This window comes from Electrona antarctica (genome assembly GCF_951216825.1).
Source record: "Electrona antarctica genome assembly, chromosome: 7".
NCBI lineage: Eukaryota > Metazoa > Chordata > Actinopteri > Myctophiformes > Myctophidae > Electrona > Electrona antarctica.
This window is the reverse complement of record NC_136812.1, coordinates 28,841,595-28,864,979: the sequence shown is the minus strand read 5'-3', so window position 1 is coordinate 28,864,979 and position 23,385 is coordinate 28,841,595. Positions and strand designations below refer to the sequence as shown.

The window sequence follows — 23,385 nt, the reverse complement described above, 5'->3', positions numbered from 1 at the left end:
TGAGTCTCAAATTGTAAATGGTTTAAGAACCTGTTTCCAACACTCTTTATTCTGACAAGCTTGACAACTGTCTCATTATGGCAACAGCAGTTTAGTGTTAGCAGTTAGCACAACAGTAGCCTACAGCAGTTTTGTGTAACTACAACAGTAGGCTACAGCAGTTTAGTGTTACTGGCTACAGTTAGCCCCGTTTGGAACCTCACCCTTTGCCGGGTTCCAAACATGGCTAAGCTACAGTATGGCATGGGCTCCATGGTACGCCTTTCTTTATCCGCAAGTAATAAACATTTTCCGTGAATTACGCATTTAGGAGCTTCCACTGTGCGTAAACGTTATCTTACGGCCACACAACCCACTATTAATTTTGCCGACACCTATATTTGCGGGTGGAGGTGTGTCTGCAGGCGTGTCGATGCGCTTTCCCTATATTTGCTATCTTATGCACACAGGTTTAGCACAACGGAAAGTGCCTTTTCAAACCACTCGTAATGCGAATCCGTTTGATAAAAGAATGCGCTCCTCAGATATGGTGGGACCTGAGTTGGAGCTGCCTCAGCTTGACGTATGCATGTTGCAAAACAATCACAGCTCAGCCTCAGAGGTCTCGTTCTGTCTTAAAGGATCATTCAGTGATTTGGGTGATTTGGAAAACCCCCCGTCTGTCCCGGTAACAAGATGTGCACATGCACGCACTACAGTGGGGGGACACGCGACAGGCCAACAGCACACACACCAAGGCCCGCCCCCGCTCGATCATGATTGGCGTAAGGCCCCTCTCTATCCTGATTGGATGAAGGCTGGGCCACCTAGCCAAAAACGAAACCTAAGGTTTTTTGACCCCAGGGGTTAACTGGGGACAGGGAGGAACTCCTTATATGGTCAGCACACTCTATAGTAGGGAGGATTATCACAAAACAAAAAAAGAAGTGATATTTGAATTAAGTGAAATCACTGAATATACCTTTAATTCTCCACAAATCTGTGATTGTAATTTCGCTCTAATCAGCAGAGTGTCAATTCCTTGTGCTCATTGTTGTGTGTTTAATTGTCTAGTCAAAGAAGTTATAGATTTGTACCAAGGCACACTGTGCGCGATTCCCTCGTTCAGTTTGATCACCCCATTACGCAGCAAATATGTAATGGATTTAAAATAATGTAAAATTCCCCATAATCAGTAGCTGATACCATTATTTAATGCTGTACAATACCGTTCCATTCATTTTTCTTCCTTTATATTTTGTGTTTATATCTGTGTTCTTAAGGAGAAATGTTTAGATTTTTCTTGCCACTGCCAATGCTAATGTTCCAACATATACTTTCATTTAAAAGCTTGTGATTTAAGGTACATTTTATTCCTTCACCTTGATGCTTCTCAAATAGCAAGTACTTTGAGATAATCTGATAGGGGTCTCATAAGTGGACATTTTTATTTCATGTAGGCGATCACAAATTAACAGTGTTCTCAAAGTTACTCTTAAACAGTAATATATTACTTATTACTTTAAAAAAAAAGTGTTTCCTACCTTTTCCTGCCTTGTCCATTTAACACTTGGGCCCTTCACCCTTCTTATTTTTCTGATCTTCTTTTTCTTTTCCTGGGCAGGGTAAAAGACAGAAAACAACACCCTTATTAAATTGGTTGGATGCTTGGTTCTGATTGGTCAGTCGCTGAATTCCTTGATAACAGTCCGCTCCGCTCTATAACAGGCCGCTGTCTAATCAAAGCCTCAGAGCACCTGCTGCTCTGCTTGGATTTTATGCAGTACCCAACATGACAGCCATGTAAACACACACGCACGCACGCACACGCACACGCACGCACGCACGCACGCACGCACGCACGCACGCACGCACGCACGCACACACACACACACACACACACACACACACAATGTCATAAAAGTTAATGGTTCCCTTCACTTGAAAGCAAAAACAATACTTACTCTATGTACTCTTTCTCCTCTTTCTTTTACTCCTTCATGATCCATTTCCTGTCCAACACAGAAATATACACCGTCAACAAATCCTGCATTATGAGACTGAAGGGGCTAAGTTACCATGGTGTGTTACTATAAATCATTATAAAATAATAAGACAGTCTAAAGAAGCAATGCACACTATTTTGGAATGTATTGAATTGAATGTAATAGTTTGTGTATAGTTGTTTGGTTCACTTCATCCTCAGCTCCACCATTAGCTCCATCACGCTCATCAAGATCCTCATCATCCATTTCAGATTGAAATTGAGAACTACTGTCTTCGCTGCTCGAATCCTACAAAATAAAGTAACCAGTATGATTAAGCAACCTGATAAAACATAATAGACCTGTAAGGGTCCACTTTGAGAACCACTAATGTATAGGAGATACCTCACAGACCAAATATCATGACACTGGTTCATTCTTGGCGCACAGTGGAGGCAATTTTACACCATAATCCAAATACAGCTCCGGGTAAATTCTGAGTTATACTTATTTGTGCACTGGTGTGATGCATCAAAAATAGCAGATGTACAAACGCAATGCCTTTTGATGTGACACATCAAAGCTATTTTGGAGAGCAACACAATACGCAACCAAGTATAACTCGGGCATAAAGGTGTACCAGAAGTGATGAACACGTGCACATTGCAAAATTATATATGATATGCTATGATATGATACAAAGTAAAAAATGCTGTTCATACAGTATTTCGATATACTTTGATTCTTGTAAAGTTACTATATCGTTACACCCCTAATACACTGATATGGCATAGCATAGTTTTCTATGCATTTCGGAGGTTTTCTGGGATTTGAACCTTTTTAGGGGGCCAAATTTAGGGGGAAATGTTGTAAATGTTACAACATTTTCGGCCGAGATTGTAGATCTGCTATTTTCAAAAGATGTTAATACATTTGAAAACTCGAAATAGAACATACGGCACATAATGTCTACTTTTACTGTTGGTACTTCAAGTACATTTTGATGCCAAAACGTTTGTACTTTTACTCAAGTAAAGTTTGAATTCCGGACTTTTACTTTTACCATAGTATTTCTATATTACAGTATTGATACTTTTACTTAAGTAACTAAATGTAGTAGCCTACTTTTTCCACCACTGATAATGAATGACTATTTGAAACAAATGTTTTGCTTTTGTATTGTGGGGCTTCAAGCACAACCTTCTGTAGGGGGCACTATTGAGCCATTAGGCTACGCCCGTTTTTGAGACAATTAAAATACGTAATCTTTCGCCACGTGTAAGGTGCGTGCAAAGTTGCGCAACTTTTCGAGTACGTTTGTCGTTTAGCGCCTCAAAAACGGGATTCATTCGAGGGAATAATAATCATTGCGATTTCAATAGGGCTTCGCACTACCGTCCAGTGCTCGGGACCTAATAATAATAATAATAATCATAATATTCATAACATTCATAATATTCATAATAATAATACTGAATTAGAATAAGAAACATTATTTCACTTACAAACAGAATTACATGCACAACAGTGCTTTAAAAAATTAGACATGAAAACAGTGCATACAAAATAGTATTAAGGGTCACCAACATTTCCATACATGGTACTATAAATAAAAAAAGAAAAAGAAAAAAGGCTACTAATTAGCCCACACATCACAGCACCTGTGTGAGTGTGTGTGTGCCCTAGGCTACTGCATTCACTGCATGTAGGAAGTGGTCCATGATCCATCTTAATATCGTGGGAAAGTAGAGATATTTTACCAAATGCACATGTTATGCCATTAAATGTGAACTGGAATTAAACTAATGGACAATAGCTGGGTGAGTATAAACGAGAGTTACGAGTTAACTCCATGCAGGGCATGGTCTGGAGACTGCATGGACCTGAGTCATCATGGTCGTATATCTATGGCTGATGTAGATAGATAGACGAGGAGGTCCGAGGGGTTTGAAACGTCTCACTTCACTCGGAGCTATAATAGCGGAGTGTACGGTTAAATGATCCAAACGCCCCGAGTTCAATTTGTCGGCCGTACGTGAAGCCAAACACCGTTCGTTTAGAAGAGACCCAAGGACACTTCCTAAGGCTTGTGGCCGGGAGGTGAGCTCCGGATAGCGGCCTGCTGCCTCTAGCTGGCTGCACTCCGAGCTCCTCCTGCAGACCCACACGCGTTTTCATCTTATAAAGAATAATTTAAAACCTACACTATACTAGGCTTAGGCTACACAACAACACGTGTCACGTTCACATAAGATTAGAAGCTAAACACAATAATCTTTTCCCAAGTTACCAAGCACACACACACACACACACACACACACACACACACACGCACGCATGCATATTGCACACACACACACACACACACACACACACACACACACACACACACACCCACACACACACACACACACACACACACACACACAGACCTGATCTATAACGTATTCCAACATAACATTTATGAAACTAAAACTTTTGACCGATTACGGCTACAACGGTCAACGGCTAATCTAATGAGCTAATGCCTGTAGTAATGTTAGCTAGCAACAAGTTTAATTTGTTGCTAGCTAATAAACTAATAAACTTACATAGCTAAACTTTAAACTTCGTGATTCTTTTACTATGCACGTTGTATATATATTTTTATAGGGATATAAAACAGAAGATCGAGAAATGACATACCATTCTTGAACAGGAAATCAAAGTCAAGACCTTTAGTTCAGCGAGGCCTCAGACAAAGAGAGTGATGATTATATTCTACGTCGTCCGTGTCCGTAATTGTGACTGCTGATGGCAGTTTTTTTTCATTTGTTTATTTTTTGTATGATAATAATGATAATAATAATAATTATAATTATAATAATACTATTATTATTATTACCCATAACAATAATAATCTGACAACATCATCTTTGTGTGTACAAAATAGGAGAAATATAATATATTACATTACATGTATGTCAACATACTGTATGCTGACAGTTTTCTCTTTACCCAGTACAGACAAGAAAGCCATTTGTAACAAATATGTAAATTTTTGTGTGAATCATTATAAAATAATAAAAGTACATTTTGAATTACCGTTCAATTTAACTTATTTTTTAACTTATACAAAATGTCATACTTAAATCTTTATGCCAGCCAGATAAATGAATATTACTATGGGTTTACACTGGGTTTACACTAAAACAGCACATTATAGGTAAACAGTGCACTTATTTTACATTCCACAGACTAGAAGACTAGTCTGTGGATTCTGGCCACGTTCAGGTGTTTAGACAGATATCTTGTGTTGTGTTTATACTACTAGTCCTTACCCATTCGAATATATGAACACCAAATTATGTACAGTGTGGGTAATGTGATTTAACGGATGTACACACACACACACACACACACACACACACACACACACACACACACACACACACACACACACACACACACACACACACACACACACACACACACATACAGTCTCTCTCACACACACACACACACACACACACACACACACACACACACACACACACAGTCTCACACACACATAGTCTCACACACACACACACACACACACTCACATGTTCTGACACACGCGCACGACCTGTCGTTGCAGTTCATGCACACACACACACACACACACACACACACACACACACACACACACACACACACACACACCCGTGTCCTGCATACGCACAGTCCTGTGGTCCACCGTCCACTCCTGGGTTCACCGTCCTGCGTCCACCGTCCTGCGTCCACCGTCCTGCGTCCACACACACAAACCCGTGCGCTCGACCCGTCATTGTGGGGGTGTGGAACATGTGTGTCGAATTTGAAGTCGGTGGGGCGAGGATTACAGACATACGTACACACAGAGACGTGGTGCATTTATAGATAGATAGCATAGACTGTAGGTTTATAGACGGTTGCGTCGCCTCTCAAACGAGAACTTACCCAGTTTGGCAACACGAAAGCAAACTGCCCGAAAGTTTTATTCATCTGCCAGGGGCAGGTGGGCAACCCTTTAGTGTCAACGCCTGAGTCAGTCAGTTAGTCATTCTCACTGTATTTGTTTTGTTGTGTTGAGTGCATGCAGTGACTCGCTTGCTTTGGATATTGGAGCATGCTATTGTCTTTGGTTTAGTTATTATTGCCGTTTTCCAGCTGGGAACCTATTTGTTTTTATTGATAAATTAAATAAGTAAGTAATAGGCTCTAGCAAACGGGTCCGATTCTTTTTTTATTAGTTCAGCATAAACTGCTCTAATCTCTTCTTTGTTCTTTCTCTCTGCTCCAATGTCTCCCTCACACATATGTACAGTACAGGGTAAGCTTCTGGTGCACCCGTGTCCTCCCTGCGCCCTCGCAAGGGGGACCAACAGAATCATAGTGGACGGTTGTGACAAGAAGGTGGTGGCCTATGGCAGAGAGGGCCACGTCCTGCAGACGTTTGACTATAGCCGTGACCGTGCTGAAAAGGAGTTCACGGTGGCCGTCACCAGCCCCAGTGGCCAGTCTGTGGTGTTCGGCAGCTATGACAGGTAAGGTCGCGCTTCTAGCAGTGCCATCCTGATAGAAAAAGATGAATATGTATCATCTAAGATCTAATAGTAATATCATTATTAGGGTGACAGACAGACAGACAGTTTTGCCAGGGAAATGTCTCTGTACACAGCAAAAGCCTGACTGTTATTTTATCTCTAGGTTAAATTAACAATCAGGATTTGAATGTGTAATTGCTATAACGTACAGTAATTGACCTAAAGAACGGTATGCTGGCATTGTTGACATGTTATTGATTTAATATTCATATTGATTTGGTTAATCTTATTATGTAGATATATACTGTATAGTGCATAATCGAATGCCAGTATGAGCTGTGGAGATACCATGCAATTGTCTCTCGGTGGCAGTGTGTGCCAAGGGTAAATGTAGGCCATGACCCATCGTTGGTAATCACAAAGAAGACTCAAGGCGCAAGTTGGCACCTCGACAGAGTTATTATTATTATTATTATTATTATTATCAACTAATTAATAACAAATTTAGTCAGCGGCCCTAATGAATTACGGGCCGGGGGGAAAGCACATGATCCAGGCCCCCCCCCCCCCTCAACTATTTTACACACCCGACATGCAACATTCCGTCACTGCAAACACAAACTCATCCACTATAGCCTGTATGAGCAGTTTCTTTGCTCGATTATTTTCAATCAACAACATGGCCAGTCCAGTGAATCTATCCTGTCCCATTGTGCTTCTCAAGTAGTTTTGAATTAGTTTCAATTTTGAGAATGAGCGCTCTGCGGTTGTGACAGTGACAGGAATAGTCAGAAATAATAGGAAGGCTGTGCAAACCTCACTGAATGTAGAGGTAACTGCTGGGTGGTTTACAATGACCTAGCTAGGTCAAAAACAGACTTTTGTTTTGGTATCTGGTCCCTGAAACATGTGGGATATGTCGCAACTGTAGTGCTTTACTAAGTCGTCGGGCAGCTTTGTGTAACTCCTCATCATGAGCTTCCATCAGTGTGTTGGGGTGAATTGCCTCGAACATATTCGCAGTTCCATGTAAGCTGGTGAATCGTTGGGAAAGTTGCTGAATGATTAATGTCGAGACAGGCATAAAAACGTTGACCCGAAAGTTGCTTTATGCATCACTTCAGAAAATCAAAGTGAATTTCACTATGAAATTGTACATTTTTGTCCGTCAGTGTATCACTCAAAATCCCCATACATGGGAAAGCCCCCATATATGGTGCCCATATATGACATCACTTCTGACATCAGAAAACCTGACCTTACACGACTCGCTCACTGTATAACAAAATGAAGTAAAAACTTCTATAGACTGAGACTTAGGGAAAAAAAATTCCTTTTATTTGATCATGCTCATAAAGTGCTCTGTGCTCAAAGTGCAATTAAAAAGCAAACGTTTCGGTCCTAAGACCTTCGTCAATGCTATATGATTTTCACAGACAAAGAACTTGCTCTTAAAGAGCTCCAACAATACAGCTCAGGTGCTGAGAATTACTAATTGGTGACATCACCTGATGGTGGGGCGTGGACATTTACAGAATAGATATACAGTACAAGTTCATACAGTTATATAGGAAACATGAGTACTGCATACACCACATTTTGACAGTCTTGTACAAAACACTTTTTGAAAATGACTTCTCTATAGGTAGCACTGGAGTCAGAGATCTTTGTTCAAGCCACCTGGATTGACAGACTGTAAAAAAGAATCCATCTAGATTCCGTTTGGAGGAGTTTAGTGTCTAAATCACCCCCTCTTCTAGATTTCTTAACTTTTCAATAACTGACAGATCTGCTATGGAGTGACCAGCTTCCATGAAATGTCTTGCGACAGGAGATTTGATGTCCTTGCATCTAATGGCATTCATGTGTTCTATGATGCGTGTGCGTACTGCCCTGGATGTTTTGCCTACATACTGTAGATTGCATTTGCATTAAATCATGTAGACTACATTAGAAGAACTACAATTTACAAATTGTCTGATAGTGTATTGTTTGTTAGTAACTGCACTTGGAAAATGTGTTCAAAGTGCAGGAGTCTTTACAGGCCACACAATGTAGACAAGGGTAGAAGCCGGTGACTCCATCCAGCCGCCCGTGTGTTGCTGGGGGGGGGGGGTATGTAGCAGTCTGCTTTCACCATATAGTCTCTGATGCTTTGAGATCTATAATGAGAGAAAAGAGGAGGGTCAGTGAACACTTTGGCACCTTCAGGATCAGCTGACAAAACATACCAGTGTTTCTCTATGATACTACGTATATCATTGCTCAAAGGATTATAGGTAGTGATGCAGGCACATGAATGTTTCTTTTTGGTCTGTGCAACCTGGTTTTGATTATTCAATTTAGTTAAAGCAGAGTCAAGCCATTTTTGGGGTACCCTCTTTCAACAAAGCTTCTGTACATGATGTCTCTCTCTTTTTCAAAATCTGACTGACTGTTACAGATTCGTTTCAGTCTAAGGAATTGAGAATATGGCAAACCTTTCTTCAAAGCAGGGGGGTGTGCACTGGTGGCATGTAAAAGACTATTCTTGTCTGTAGGTTTGGTGTACAGAGTCACTGCATAGACTCCATATTTGGGCAGGCCTGACAAAGAACTCCGTATATGGGTTGGTCCCACCGACTTCTGACATCTGCATAGACTCCATATTTGGGCATGCCTGACAAAGAACTCCATATATGGGCATAAAAGGGACACAATTTACAATTTACAATTTACAATTTAGGCATTTAGCAGACGCTCTTAATCCAGAGCGACTTACATTAGGCAAGAACAAAAGTATGGGAATACATCACATATATAAAATGCATTTATCAAGAAACATGCGTAAGCTAAGAACGTAACTAGAACATATCTATATAATGACACTATACATATTAAATATACATATATACTATACTATGCTATACATATGTACTATGATGTGCTATGACTACATACAATGCAATTATTGTGCTGTCTACATGACATGCTATAAGTCTGTTTCAAATGCTATCTAAGTCTAAAAAGTGCTATCTAAGGGGGTAGGATAAGTGCTATGGGCCATGATGGAGTCTGAAAAGGTGGGTCTTCAGACTACGGCGGAAGATTGGGAGTGATGCTGCAGTTCTGATTGCAACGGGGAGTGCATTCCACAGTTTTGGGGCCAGAAGGGAGAAGAGTTTGGGACGTGTGGAGCGTTGTCCCGGCGTTTTTAGTGAGGGTACTTCCAGCTTTCATGCGTTGGCTGATCTGAGTGCGCGGGAGGGTTTGTAGGGTTCAATCATGCTTGCAAGATATGGGGGAGCCATACCTTTGGTTGCTTTGAATGCCAGCATCAGAGTTTTGTATTCTGTGCGGGCAGCGACTGGGAGCCAGTGCAGGGAGCGGAGCAGGGGGGAGACATGTGAGAATTTTGGCTGGTTGAAGACCAGACGAGCTGCGGCGTTTTGGATCACCGTGAACTCCTTTTCAGCACGGTCACGGTCACGGCTATAGTCAAACGTCTGCAGGACGTGGCCCTCTCTGCCATAGGCCACCACCTTCTTGTCACAACCGCCCACTATGATTCTGTTGGTCCCCCATGCGAGGGCGCAGGGAGGACACGGGTGCACCAGAAGCTTACCCTGTACTGTACATATGTGTGAGGGAGACATTGGAGCAGAGAGAAAGAACAAAGAAGAGATTAGAGCCGGATTGATGTCAGATTTTCGGGTCGATGCCGATATCGTCCTAGACGAGGTGTATCTATCTAAAAAGCACACACGACACATTGCTTGTAGATCTTCTAATTTTGACACTTTTTGAAAACGTTTGTCGACCGGCTGCATAATTGGAATTATGAATAATTTCACCTCAATCTTGGGCAATTTTATAAATAAATACACAGAAATATGGAAAAGTAGGACAAAGAAATATTCTCTCCCATGGTTCAATAATGATATGCTCCAGCTTACTAAAAAGCGAGATCTTGCCCTTAAAAAGTCCCTAAAAACTAAAAACAATGCTGACCATATTCTCTTCACAGGCTTGAGGAATAAAGTGCTGTCTGAGCTAAGGAAGACACATACATAATAACTGGGTGGGGCATACATTTTCAACTTGCATCATTCCAAGTAGGCCAGTGCCCCACGGGCACCGCTCTAGTCAATCATAACCATTAGTGTGGTTGCTAATAGTGCGGTGGTTGCTACTCGGTGTGCTGCCATAGATAGCTTGGAGCTGTTGCCATTGGCCTCTTCAATAAGCTTGAGGAAGTAGTTACTCCTAGCCTTCCTTAGCTCAGACAGCACTTTATTCCTCAAGCCTGTGAAGAGAATATGGTCAGCATTGTTTTTAGTTTTTAGGGACTTTTTAAGGGCAAGATCTCGCTTTTTAGTAAGCTGGAGCATATCATTATTGAACCATGGGAGAGAATATTTCTTTGTCCTACTTTTCCATATTTCTGTGTATTTATTTATAAAATTGCCCAAGATTGAGGTGAAATTATTCATAATTCCAATTATGCAGCCGGTCGACAAACGTTTTCAAAAAGTGTCAAAATTAGAAGATCTACAAGCAATGTGTCGTGTGTGCTTTTTAGATAGATACACCTCGTCTAGGACGATATCGGCATCGACCCGAAAATCTGACATCAATCCGGCTCTAATCTCTTCTTTGTTCTTTCTCTCTGCTCCAATGTCTCCCTCACACATATGTACAGTACAGGGTAAGCTTCTGGTGCACCCGTGTCCTCCCTGCGCCCTCGCATGGGGGACCAACAGAATCATAGTGGGCGGTTGTGACAAGAAGGTGGTGGCCTATGGCAGAGAGGGCCACGTCCTGCAGACGTTTGACTATAGCCGTGACCGTGACCGTGCTGAAAAGGAGTTCACGGTGGCCTTCACCAGCCCCAGTGGCCAGTCTGTGGTGTTCGGCAGCTATGACAGGTAAGGTCGCGCTTCTAGCAGTGCCATCCTGATAGAAAAAGATGAATATGTATTATCTAAGATCTAATAGTAATATCATTATTAGGGTGACAGACAGACAGACAGTTTTGCCAGGGAAATGTCTCTGTACACAGCAAAAGCCTGACTGTTATTTTATCTCTAGGTTAAATTAACAATCAGGATTTGAATGTGTAATTGCTATAACGTACAGTAATTGACCTAAAGAACGGTATGCTGGCATTGTTGACATGTTATTGATTTAATATTCATATTGATTTGGTTAATCTTATTATGTAGATATATACTGTATAGTGCATAATCGAATGCCAGTATGAGCTGTGGAGATACCATGCAATTGTCTCTCGGTGGCAGTGTGTGCCAAGGGTAAATGTAGGCCATGACCCATCGTTGGTAATCACAAAGAAGACTCAAGGCGCAAGTTGGCACCTCGACAGAGTTATTATTATTATTATTATTATTAACAACTAATTAACAACAAATTTAGTCAGCGGCCCTAATGAATTACGGGCCGGGGGGAAAGCACATGATCCAGGCCCCCCCCCCCCCCTCAACTATTTTACACACCCGACATGCAACATTCCGTCACTGCAAACACAAACTCATCCACTATAGCCTGTATGAGCAGTTTCTTTGCTCGATTATTTTCAATCAACAACATGGCCAGTCCAGTGAATCTATCCTGTCCCATTGTGCTTCTCAAGTAGTTTTGAATTAGTTTCAATTTTGAGAATGAGCGCTCTGCGGTTGTGACAGTGACAGGAATAGTCAGAAATAATAGGAAGGCTGTGCAAACCTCACTGAATGTAGAGGTAACTGCTGGGTGGTTTACAATGACCTAGCTAGGTCAAAAACAGACTTTTGTTTTGGTATCTGGTCCCTGAAACATGTGGGATATGTCGCAACTGTAGTGCTTTACTAAGTCGTCGGGCAGCTTTGTGTAACTCCTCATCATGAGCTTCCATCAGTGTGTTGGGGTGAATTGCCTCGAACATATTCGCAGTTCCATGTAAGCTGGTGAATCGTTGGGAAAGTTGCTGAATGATTAATGTCGAGACAGGCATAAAAACGTTGACCCGAAAGTTGCTTTATGCATCACTTCAGAAAGTTCATCAAAGTGAATTTCACTATGAAATTGTACATTTTTGTCCATCAGTGTATCACTCAAAATCCCCATACATGGGAAAGCCCCCATATATGGTGCCCATATATGACATCACTTCTGACATCAGAAAACCTGACCTTACACGACTCGCTCACTGTATAACAAAATGAAGTAAAAGCTTCTATAGACTGAGACTTAGGGAAACATTTTTCCTTTTATTTTATCATGCTCATAAAGTGCTCTGTGCTCAAAGTGCAATTAAAAAGCAAACGTTTCGGTCCTAAGACCTTCGTCAATGCTATATGATTATTGATTTTCACAGACAAAGAACTTGCTCTTAAAGAGCTCCAACAATACAGCTCAGGTGCTGAGAATTACTAATTGGTGACATCACCTGATGGTGGGGCGTGGACATTTACAGAATAGATATACAAGTTCATACAGTTATATAGGAAACATGAGTACTGCATACACCACATTTTGACAGTCTTATACAAAACACTTTTTGAAAATGACTTCTCTATAGGTAGTAGCACTGGAGTCAGAGATCTTCGTTCAAGCCACCTGGATTGACAGACTGTAAAAAAGAATCCATCTAGATTCTGTTTGGAGGAGTTTAGTGTCTAAATCACCCCCTCTTCTAGATTTCTTAACTTTTCAATAACTGACAGATCTGCTATGGAGTGACCAGCTTCCATGAAATGTCTTGCGACAGGAGATTTGATGTCCTTGCATCTAATGGCACTCATGTGTTCTATGATGCATGTGCGTACTGCCCTGGATGTTTTGCCTACATACTGTAGATTTCATTTGCATTAAATCATGTAGACTACATTAGAAGAACTACAATTTACAAATTGTCTGATAGTGTATTGTTTGTTAGTAACTGCACTTGGAAAATGTGTTCAAAGTGCAGGAGTCTTTACAGGCCACACAATGTAGACAAGGGTAGAAGCCGGTGACTCCATCCAGCCGCCCGTGTGTTGCTGGGGGGGTATGTAGCAGTCTGCTTTCACCATATAGTCTCTGATGCTTTGAGATCTATAATGAGAGAAAAGAGGAGGGTCAGTGAACACTTTGGCATCTTCAGGATCAGCTGACAAAACATACCAGTGTTTCTCTATGATACTACGTATATCATTGCTCAAAGGATTATAGGTAGTGATGCAGGCACATGAATGTTTCTTTTTGGTCTGTGCAACCCGGTTTTGATTATTCAATTTAGTTAAAGCAGAGTCAAGCCATTTTTTGGGGTACCCTCTTTCAACAAAGTTTCTGTACATGATGTCTCTCTCTTTTTCAAAATCTGATACAGATTCGTTTCAGTCTAAGGAATTGATAATATGGCAAACCTTTCTTCAAAGCAGGGGGGTGTGCACTGGTGGCATGTAAAAGACTATTCTTGTCTGTAGGTTTGGTGTACAGAGTCACTGCATAGACTCCATATTTGGGCAGGCCTGACAAAGAACTCCGTATATGGGTTGGTCCCACCGACTTCTGACATCTGCATAGACTCCATATTTGGGCATGCCTGACAAAGAACTCCATATATGGGCATAAAAGGGACACATACATAATAACTGGGTGGGGCATGCATTTTCAACTTGCATCATTCCAAGTAGGCCAGTGCCCCACGGGCACCGCTCTAGTCAATCATAACCATTAGTGTGGTTGCTAATAGTGCGGTCGCAACAATATACATTATTATCTATTATGCAATTGAAAAGGTGTGCCCAAAACGCTGTGCGCACGCACAGGAACAAAAGGCACCAGCTACTACGTCACTGACACACTGCAACACACACTGCAACAACCCACTAAACACACTAACACGTCACAGACTTACCCTCCGCGTCGATCCACGGCTATCTCCTCATGTCGCGCAGCACGGCCACACTCAACATCACCCGCGTAAAAATTGTCATTGCACTGCCACTAAAGCCGCCTCCCGTCCAGACTCACAAACAATGAGTAAATAAACACACACACAAACACGCCACAAGCACCGACACCCCCGCCTAATTTGTTGCCAGGTCTATGAAAACAAGCCCAGAAAAAATGCCATTCAACACGCTACTTACAACTCGCTTACAATTCGCGGACCTGGCAACACTGCATCCTGTTTTCCCATTGGCTACGGTTGCTACAACACGCATTTGCACTGCATGCTGGGAGCAACACAGCTTAATGTAGGGGTCACCGATTGCTGTGCTACATCCCCCTCATGTTCTCACCACCCCGTTCGGCTACACCACACACACTAACCTACACAATTCTCCACATGCAACACAGGGCCCTTATTGGCTAGCCCCCTCACATGGCGATCCCCACGCTGCAAAACACAGGGCAGCCAGCCACACACACACACACACACACACTCATTCTAACTTGGATGGACAGCGCCGCGATTACATACACAGTTTACCATACGTCCTCTTTTGGGGGCCTGTCCGGCCAGTCCGGGTGGTTTTATAAATTCCTTCAAATGTCCGGGGTTTTACACGTATCGCCTGTAGTGTATCGCTACGCTCACAGACCATTCACACCAATGTGTATTACAATGCACGTTCAATGGTTCGTAGTGGAAAAACACTGTGAGAGGTGGACTTTCAGCCCGAACCCCGGAATGTGTATTCTTCATAACTCTGCATGCGCTGCACGCTGACACCACTACCACTGGTCCCGACCGCAGATCAGAGAAAGGCTCGCTGGCTGCTCCGCTGTCTGCAGATAGACAGACAGCGGAGAACTATCTCATCATTGACATGCAGACAAAGTAGGCTGCTGTTTTCTTAGCTTTGTGACTGACCAATGAGAAGCACATTGTATTGTCTGCAAAGGAACTATGTGTCTGTCACAAATACAAGTTCTGTCCTGCAAGCCCATGTCATGTCAACACAGACAAGGCAGCTGTGCGCGCGGTGAGTCCTGCAAATTATAATGACCCAATATTATTTTGTACAACCTAGCAAAGAATAACATATGATGCTTTGGAGAATAGGCTGGTCTCTCTTTTTACAACAGATAAGCCATTGCATACAGGTTCTCAAACTTTTTAATTTCAAGGACCCCCATAACTCTGAGAGTCAAACCAAATGGACCCATAAGAGTCCCATTTGATTCCATTTCTACAGTATCAGAGTTACAAGTTATAAAAGACTCCATTTGGTTACATTTGTACACTCTCAGAGTTACAGACCTGTAAGGGTCCATTTGGGTCCATGTGTTACACTCTCACAGTTACAGACCTATAATGGGTCCATTTGGAACCCCCTCAAGGAACCATGAGGGTCCCTGGATCACACCTTTCAGAGCCACTGCTTTAAATAAATACATAACTAATATAGAGCATATTTGATCCATTTATTGTTAGGCTATAGATTCTTTTGACATCTCAATTTAACAGAACCGCCCACGCACGGCACATGCACGACGTGCACGACGTGCACGCGCATGTGCACATCCACATGCACGCGCGCATGTGTCCTCTTTTTGGTAATTCAGAATATGGTATGCCTACACAGTTAAAATAATGCAAACACGCAAATCGCACGAACGACTGCGTCGACACCTGGCGTGGAACAAACGGGACGAACCGAGGCGCATATATGGATAAGAACAACAACACTACACGCGCGCGCGCGCACGCGCTGCAACACAAAACAGCTGCATAAAACGCGTGTCACTGTGGACTTCTGTATCTGTGGACTTCTGTATCGCAACGCGGGGCAACGCAACTCTGGGATGAGCGGGCCGAAGGCCCGCGAAATTCTAGTACTGTACATTTGTATGTATGCGTTGATGTGTTCCTAGGTCACACATTCTTACAAGCTCAATAAGATCATTAAGAAGGCCAGCTCGGTTGTTGGCCTCAGATTGGAGGGGCTGCTGCCTGTCAGTCGTGGAGAGGAGGATAAGGGACAAACTTAACTCCATGCTGGCTAACCCCTCCCACCCCTTTTATGTCGTGCTGCAGGATAGTGTGAGCACCTTCAGCCGAATGCTCACCTTCCCCCTGAGGATGCACACGGAGTGGTACAGACTCTCTTTCATGCCAACTGCCATTAGAGATCAGACGCTATAATACTATTGCATAACACACACCTGATTAGGCCTACAGCTGAGGCATGGATGACTCCTGTGCCCTGCATGAACTATAGATGCTTCAAATTAATATGAAACAGTAATATGTACTTTTTACTCCATTTATAACAGTAACTGTCACAGGGCAACCCGTGCCCTATAGACACTAGAAGACTCCACAATGTAAAACTGAACATTACAAACGCACAGGAACTCAAGCTCCTTGGAGGTGGGGCTATGTGTAGCATATACTCTTATCTGTGTTACCTAATTCTATTATAATTGTTTTGTGATTTATTTGATGCCTTGGAAAACATTCAGTCTATTAAGGAAATGTGTAATTGTATAGTTGGTCTAACTCATTGGTCATGGTTTACCTTGTTTGAGTAGATTGTCCAATTACTAATCATTGTGGGTGGGTCTCACCTGGTATATAAGGGAGGCTGGAAATGTGGAGAGGAGGATCCTCAGAGTGGAAAAATGATTAGTTTTAGTTGAGACAAAGTAGACAACTCCAAGGGAGAGCTGCCAGGGCCTTCAAGGAAGGCATAGCCCATTTACAGTTTCTTAAGTTCTTGGTTTGTTGTTCTTCCTTAGTTTAGTTGTCAAGTGTTTGAAAGTGTATTGTTGACCAGCCTTTATTTTTTAAGTATTATTTTAGCCTGCACAGTCAAATCATGCATGGGTCGTTCGCTCTGTGTTTTGAGGTAAATAAAATACAAAAACATATCTACATTCTTGGACTGTCGATTCTTGGAGCCTTGACCATTCGGCCAACTTTACAGTAACATTTTACAAATGTCACTTACTTAAATGTCATTACTCAAGTAAGTAATACTATTATGTAACTGACACTGGACAATGATCATTCCATTTGCAATTCAGTCCTCCTTCTCTGGACCCAGTAGATGGCAGCAGAACACCACATCGCAAATGCTAGGGCAGGGACCCTACTGTACAGTGCTATAGTGTTTTTGCAGGCCAGCCTGGAACTTACCTCCATGTAGATTTCTAATGGAATATTTGTAGTTGGTTTTGGATAAATCAAGACAATAAGCTCTGTTGAAAACAAATTAAGGCTTATGATGTACATATAGTTGAACATCAAGGCTTATGATATACACTATAGTTGAACATCTCCACAAATAAATAAGTATTTTTTACCATTTTTAAACCACACACAAATGTAATATAAGCATAATAAAGCACATCATACTGTAGCTGGATAATTAGCTAGCTTATAGACTATTCACAGCACAGGTCTAATTTATGTTGCGAAACCCCCTTTATTTGTATTAGCCTTATAATTTATTTTCAGCATAAAGCCCTATGGGACAATACTATTGGAAATCTTGCAAGGCAACAGTTATTTTCGGACTACAAACTCTACTATCTACAAACCACTATCACCTGGCAGCAGGTTCCAGGTCATCAGGACCCCTGGGTTCGGCAGCGGTTATGGCAGTTGGAGGAGAGAGGGCGAGGTAAATTTACCGACCGACCTAGTCAGTTTGTAAATCCCGTATGTCGGTCGGTAAATCCTGTATGTCGGTCAGCCCCATGTGTCTGTCAGTCGGTCCCATATATTGGTCGGTCCCGACCGACTAAGTCAGTCTGTAAATTCACCTCGCTCCTGCTGGAGGGGAGATAGGCCAGCTCTGCACCATTTATTTGGCATGGTCAGGACAGTTTAACAAGAACCTGATCTGAACATTACATTATTGAACCACTGAATAGCGGAACGCTCCTTTTCCATCCTGTTTTAGTTACTTTAGTAGACTTCCAATAGACCCTGCAATGAACCACCTTATGTCAGAGCATGTATCTCTGTACAACAGGCTGCAGGACTACACCTGTATTGACTTTGTGTTTTTCTTGGAATTAGTAACCCCAGGCAAAAGAGTCAAAGACAAGACTTCCTTAAAATATTCCATCCGTACGATGTCTGGAGATGTCATAGGGAATCCAACCGACGGATTGCATTTTCATTGATATCAAACGAGAGAAAAATATTCAGATTTTTTTCTCCAGAACTATACGGTTCCATACTGTACTGTACCGTACTGTACCATACTTTACCATACTGTACTGTACTGTACTGTAGCAGCATACTGTACTGTAACATACTGTGCCGTAGTGTACCGTACCGTATTGTACCTTACTGTACTGCACTGCACCGTATTGTACCGTGCTGTACTATACGGTTTCATACTGTACTGTACTGCAGGGGTTCTCAACCCGTGGGTCGTGACCCCTCGGGGGGTCGCCAAATTATTTTGAGGGGTCCCCAAAATATATTAAAAAATGTCCTTAAAATGATTATATCTGGTTTCAGTATTAATTTATGATATATTTTCTCTATTTTATTATTTTTGCAGTCAGTTTGTATTGGGGTGGGGAGGGGGTCAGGGCGGGGGTCACGAGACATGGCCAAAACATTTCCGGGGGTCCCCAGCCAAAAAGGTTGAGAACCCCTGCTGTACTGTACTGTACTGTATACTGTAGTGTAATGTACGTGTGTGTGTGTGTGTGTGTGTGTGTGTGTGTGTGTGTGTGTGTGTGTGTGTGTGTGTGTGTGTGTGTGTGTGTGTGTGTGTGTGTGTGTGTGTGTGTGTGTGTGTAGTGAAAAGGGGAGGGGTCGGTGAATGTGGAAATTGTGATGTAATTTGCATCACGGCGAAATAGAGCACCGAAGTCTTAGCCTGGCTAATAAGTCAGAGTAAGTCAGACTAACTGTCGTGAACGATACAGAGACACCTCCCTGACAATATCGCCGGGACAGCTTGTTTATTTTTGGACCACAATGCTTATATGAGACGATTTCAAGATGATCCCATAGAGAAATTACTTCCGTGAACCAGGGGATGGAGGAATTTGGCGTTCTATGTTGCAACAGTATGGCACACAAAACCAATATTTGTACAGTAAATACGGCAGTTTCATGGATGCAATGTAGTGCAGTTGAATTCCTGTGGCATGCAGATTTTGTTGTGCATGGAGAGATGTGTGCTTACGGAGTGGTTTGGTAGGAGAAGCCGAACTGATAAACGGCCATGTGCTTGTGTAAAAGGGAGATAAGAGAGTGCCACTTAAAGGAGAATTCCATACTAGAAGGCTTTCTTACCTTTATTTGTAGTTGTTACGTCCCCAAAGAGGTCCAGGTGTTATTTTGTGCAAAAGAGCATTATTGGCTATTTCCCCTACCATAAGCCCTCAATGGATTGCATTGAATTGAATGGGGCTATGGGGTGTTGTGCTAATTCGCTTATTTCCATCGCTCAAAAATGAAGCGGCACACTTTACTACTTATTTTGATGGAAATAAGCAAATTAACCCAACCTCCATTGAGTGCTTATGGTAGGGGAAATAGCCAATAATGCACTTTTGCACAAAATAACACATGGACCTCTTTGGTGGGGACGTAACAACTACAAATAAAGGTAAGAAAAGAAAGCCTTCTAGTATGGAATTCTCCTTTAACCCATTTAGACCATAGGATGTGTACACACGTCATCTAATCCAAACATCGGAGCCCTAGTTGTAGACACGTCTTAGTGCTTTTTTTTATTGATAAAAATAATAATTTTTATTTATAAAACAAAAAATTAAAATTCATTTATTTTAGTTTTTTGGTTGGCCTCTCCTTGCACCATACTCCTTGATGTTTCACACATGCGCACATGTTCACTGCCTTGTTTACGGCTCCAAAATAATCGCTCGTATCTCCTAATCTAGGGAACTCTCCACAGCCACTGCCTCCCACAGCCAGGAAAAAAACAAAACCAAGAGAGATGGAAAAGCCAACTGTGTCTTTAAAATGGATAGCTTTCTGGGAGGGGGATTAATTATTGCCATAATTAAAAGTTAATTTGGTTGCGAATTTTAAGACAAACATCATGTGATTTCACAAAGCCAGTTCATTATTCACTGTCAGTGGAGCAGCTCTACATTGTATCATAACATTAGCCTTGCCTTTCTGCTTTCTACCTTTGGGAGAGTTTCATCATGATGATAAACACTAACTGTATTCTTCTATGTCACAGTAAAAGATTTACAGGAGTTCCTTGCTGTATCCTGTTGGTAATTTAACAAGAGAGATAGAAATCACCTCAAATCTCTCCCCCTTTTCCGAATAACAGTGGAACATTGCACTGGTTGAATATATGTTTTACTGCTAATTCTAGGCTTGGACGTGGAATTTCCCATGCATGAGGGGCATGGAATGAACCCCCACTCTGGCGATCATATGAACGAGGAAGAAGATGATGATGGCTTCATCGAAGATAACTACATTCAGGCCAGCGAGAGGGAACAGGCACAGAGGGCATTGGAACACTTGGACGAAACTACTGCTGAGGAAGAGATGGATGAAATTGAATTCACCATCGCTTAGTGACAGAGTCACATAAAGTTTAGGCTCTGTATCAGCATAGTTTTGTTTTGTTTGCCTAGATCTAGCCCTATGAATCATTCACTACTCATTCCCATTATTAGAAATTTCTTTGCAAACTGAAATGGAGCATCAATTGTGTCTGCAATTTCCCTTTGGATGAGCAGTAAATGTTTGGTTTCCCATGCAGGAGACCCAGGTTATTAGAATCCAGGTGAATACATTGGCATCTCATCTTGCATTGTGTTTCCCAGTGGGGGAGGTTGGGTTCCCTTTAGAATCTAAGATCAAACATCTGAGGCTTAGATGTTTGATTTCCCAAGTTCGAATCGAGGTGGAAATTTAGAGCATTGTGGTATAGGTTCTCAAAGTTATTCTAAAGGTCCTTATTGGTGCTTGTTTGTTGTTAGGATAATGAGAGAATCGGCACAGGTAAATTGAATTAAGATGTCACTGATCTCTGGCACTGTACTAGCTCTGGTCCATAGCCTTACTGCTTCTATGATTCTGCCCTGCATTAAGGCTCTGCTACTTTTCCACCGGGAAAAAAATACTTTTAGTTACTCCAATGCGCCCTCTACCGATATTGCCCAGAGAATTGCCTCATAGAGAATATTTTTCCTCAGGTGAAAAAAAATCCCTTTCTGGCCAAAAAGTACAGTTTATTCGTGTGGTGGGGGGCTCAGAGTGTGTCCACTAAGGAAAGTAGGTTTCCTAATGACACAACCCGTCTTTGTATTGGTGAGTAGGTCAAACGTTCTTGAGATTTCCACTAAAGAGGAGAGGCTGGTCTGAGTTCCATGTGAGATTTAAAAGCAAAAGTAGCAGCGCCTTAATGCAGGACAGAATAGAAGAATAGAAGCAGTAAGGCTATGGACCAGAGCTAGCACTGTACCTACTGTAATTCCCCCTTCTAAGGGTCAAATTGTCAGACATGTACCTGGGCTGAATACCAAACGACTTGCCCCTTTACCAACTCGCCCCCGCGATTCTTTTTAATGTAGTTAACAGTTAATTTAGGATTTCCCTCCCTCTGAAATGATCTTGTATACAGATTTATTTGATTGTATAGTAGTCGATCTCTATACTCTGTAAAATTAAGAAAGAATAACATGACACAGAGACGGTGACTGCTTAATTAAGTTTATGTAGGACCTTCTAGCAGTTAATTTTTTTTTATTAAACACATTTCTTCCATGTAGCCCATGTTTTGTAATGGCATCAATATGCTATTATGCCCGTGGATATACAGAGTGAACTTAACAATGATAAATTAATATGATAATACCTTTTATATAATCACCAACATGAATTATTTTCAGCTAGGTAGAGTAGTGGGGCGACTGTACCTGTTACCCCTGGGCTGGGGCCCCTTATCCACATTCCCATGTAAATTATTTACGTTTATTTATTTGGGATTTTGGGGGCGCTCAGCATGAAAAAAAAATTGTCTCCCTGGTCCCTGTTTCATATCACACTATTGACCAAGACATCATTTCACTTCATATAATATTTTCCCCCATGCATTTTTTGGGGCTTTTTCTGCCTTTATTGGATAGACTGTACAGTATGGTGACAGGAAATGGGGAGAGAGATGGGGGTGACATGCAAGGTCGTCGGGACCTAGGGACCTAGGGGTACCCTCACAAAAAACAAGGTACCCTGAAAAAACATACAGTAATCCTGGCCTGATGGAGGGGAAAGGAACTGGTCGGAATAACGTGTTCCTTCCACGCGCTACGTCCGGCCGGGGAAACTCCCCCCTTTCAGGTGAAAAGAAGCAGCTTGGACACCTCATGCATAGAAGGAAGCATGAGGTCAGTCCTGCCACCCCAGGTTGTGTAGCGCCCAGGATTACATTAGATAATTGACACTGGGTCAAAATTGTGGGATAAAAATTATAGAAAACTAGAAAAAGTGCCCTTCTGGGCACAGGTCTCCACCAGGAGGATAGGACTGTGTGAGATGTTTGGCAAAATGTTTAGGAGTAATATAAACATGTTTGCCTTTGATGGCAATTGGATGACTTGAGGCATTTTGTTCCAAAAATGTGTTTTGCAAAAATCAACCTGTTGGTGGCGCTATAACAGGCCAATGTGAAAAGGGTGGGATATATTCCTCAGCCTAGTAAGAAAATGTGTGAAAGATTTCACGTAAATTGCATGCTGCGTTCATGATTTGAGGCTTTGGTTCAAAACGGGGCAATCTTGCAAACTGTGAAAGCCAATTATAGCCAATTAGGATGGAATATGAAATATGGGACAGATCCGACTTGAGCACATGACCATAGAGATACTGTGTAACGATTTGTGAGATTTTTGGACAGAATCTGGAGGAGTAATATCAAAAAATGTGTTTTACAAAAGTGGGC

At 42.0% G+C, this 23,385-nt stretch overlaps 1 protein-coding gene across 1 annotated transcript in view; it reads left to right on the top strand.

Moving 5' to 3' along the window:
• Positions 1-21,138, top strand: part of cUnh1orf210 (chromosome Un C1orf210 homolog) — a 64,894-nt gene extending 43,756 nt beyond the window's left edge. Inside the window, exon 5 of the mRNA XM_079505689.1 lies at positions 21,041-21,138. The gene's annotated coding sequence lies outside the window, so the exon portion shown is untranslated. The remainder of the gene's footprint in view (positions 1-21,040) is intronic.
• Positions 21,139-23,385: the final 2,247 nt, after the last annotated feature.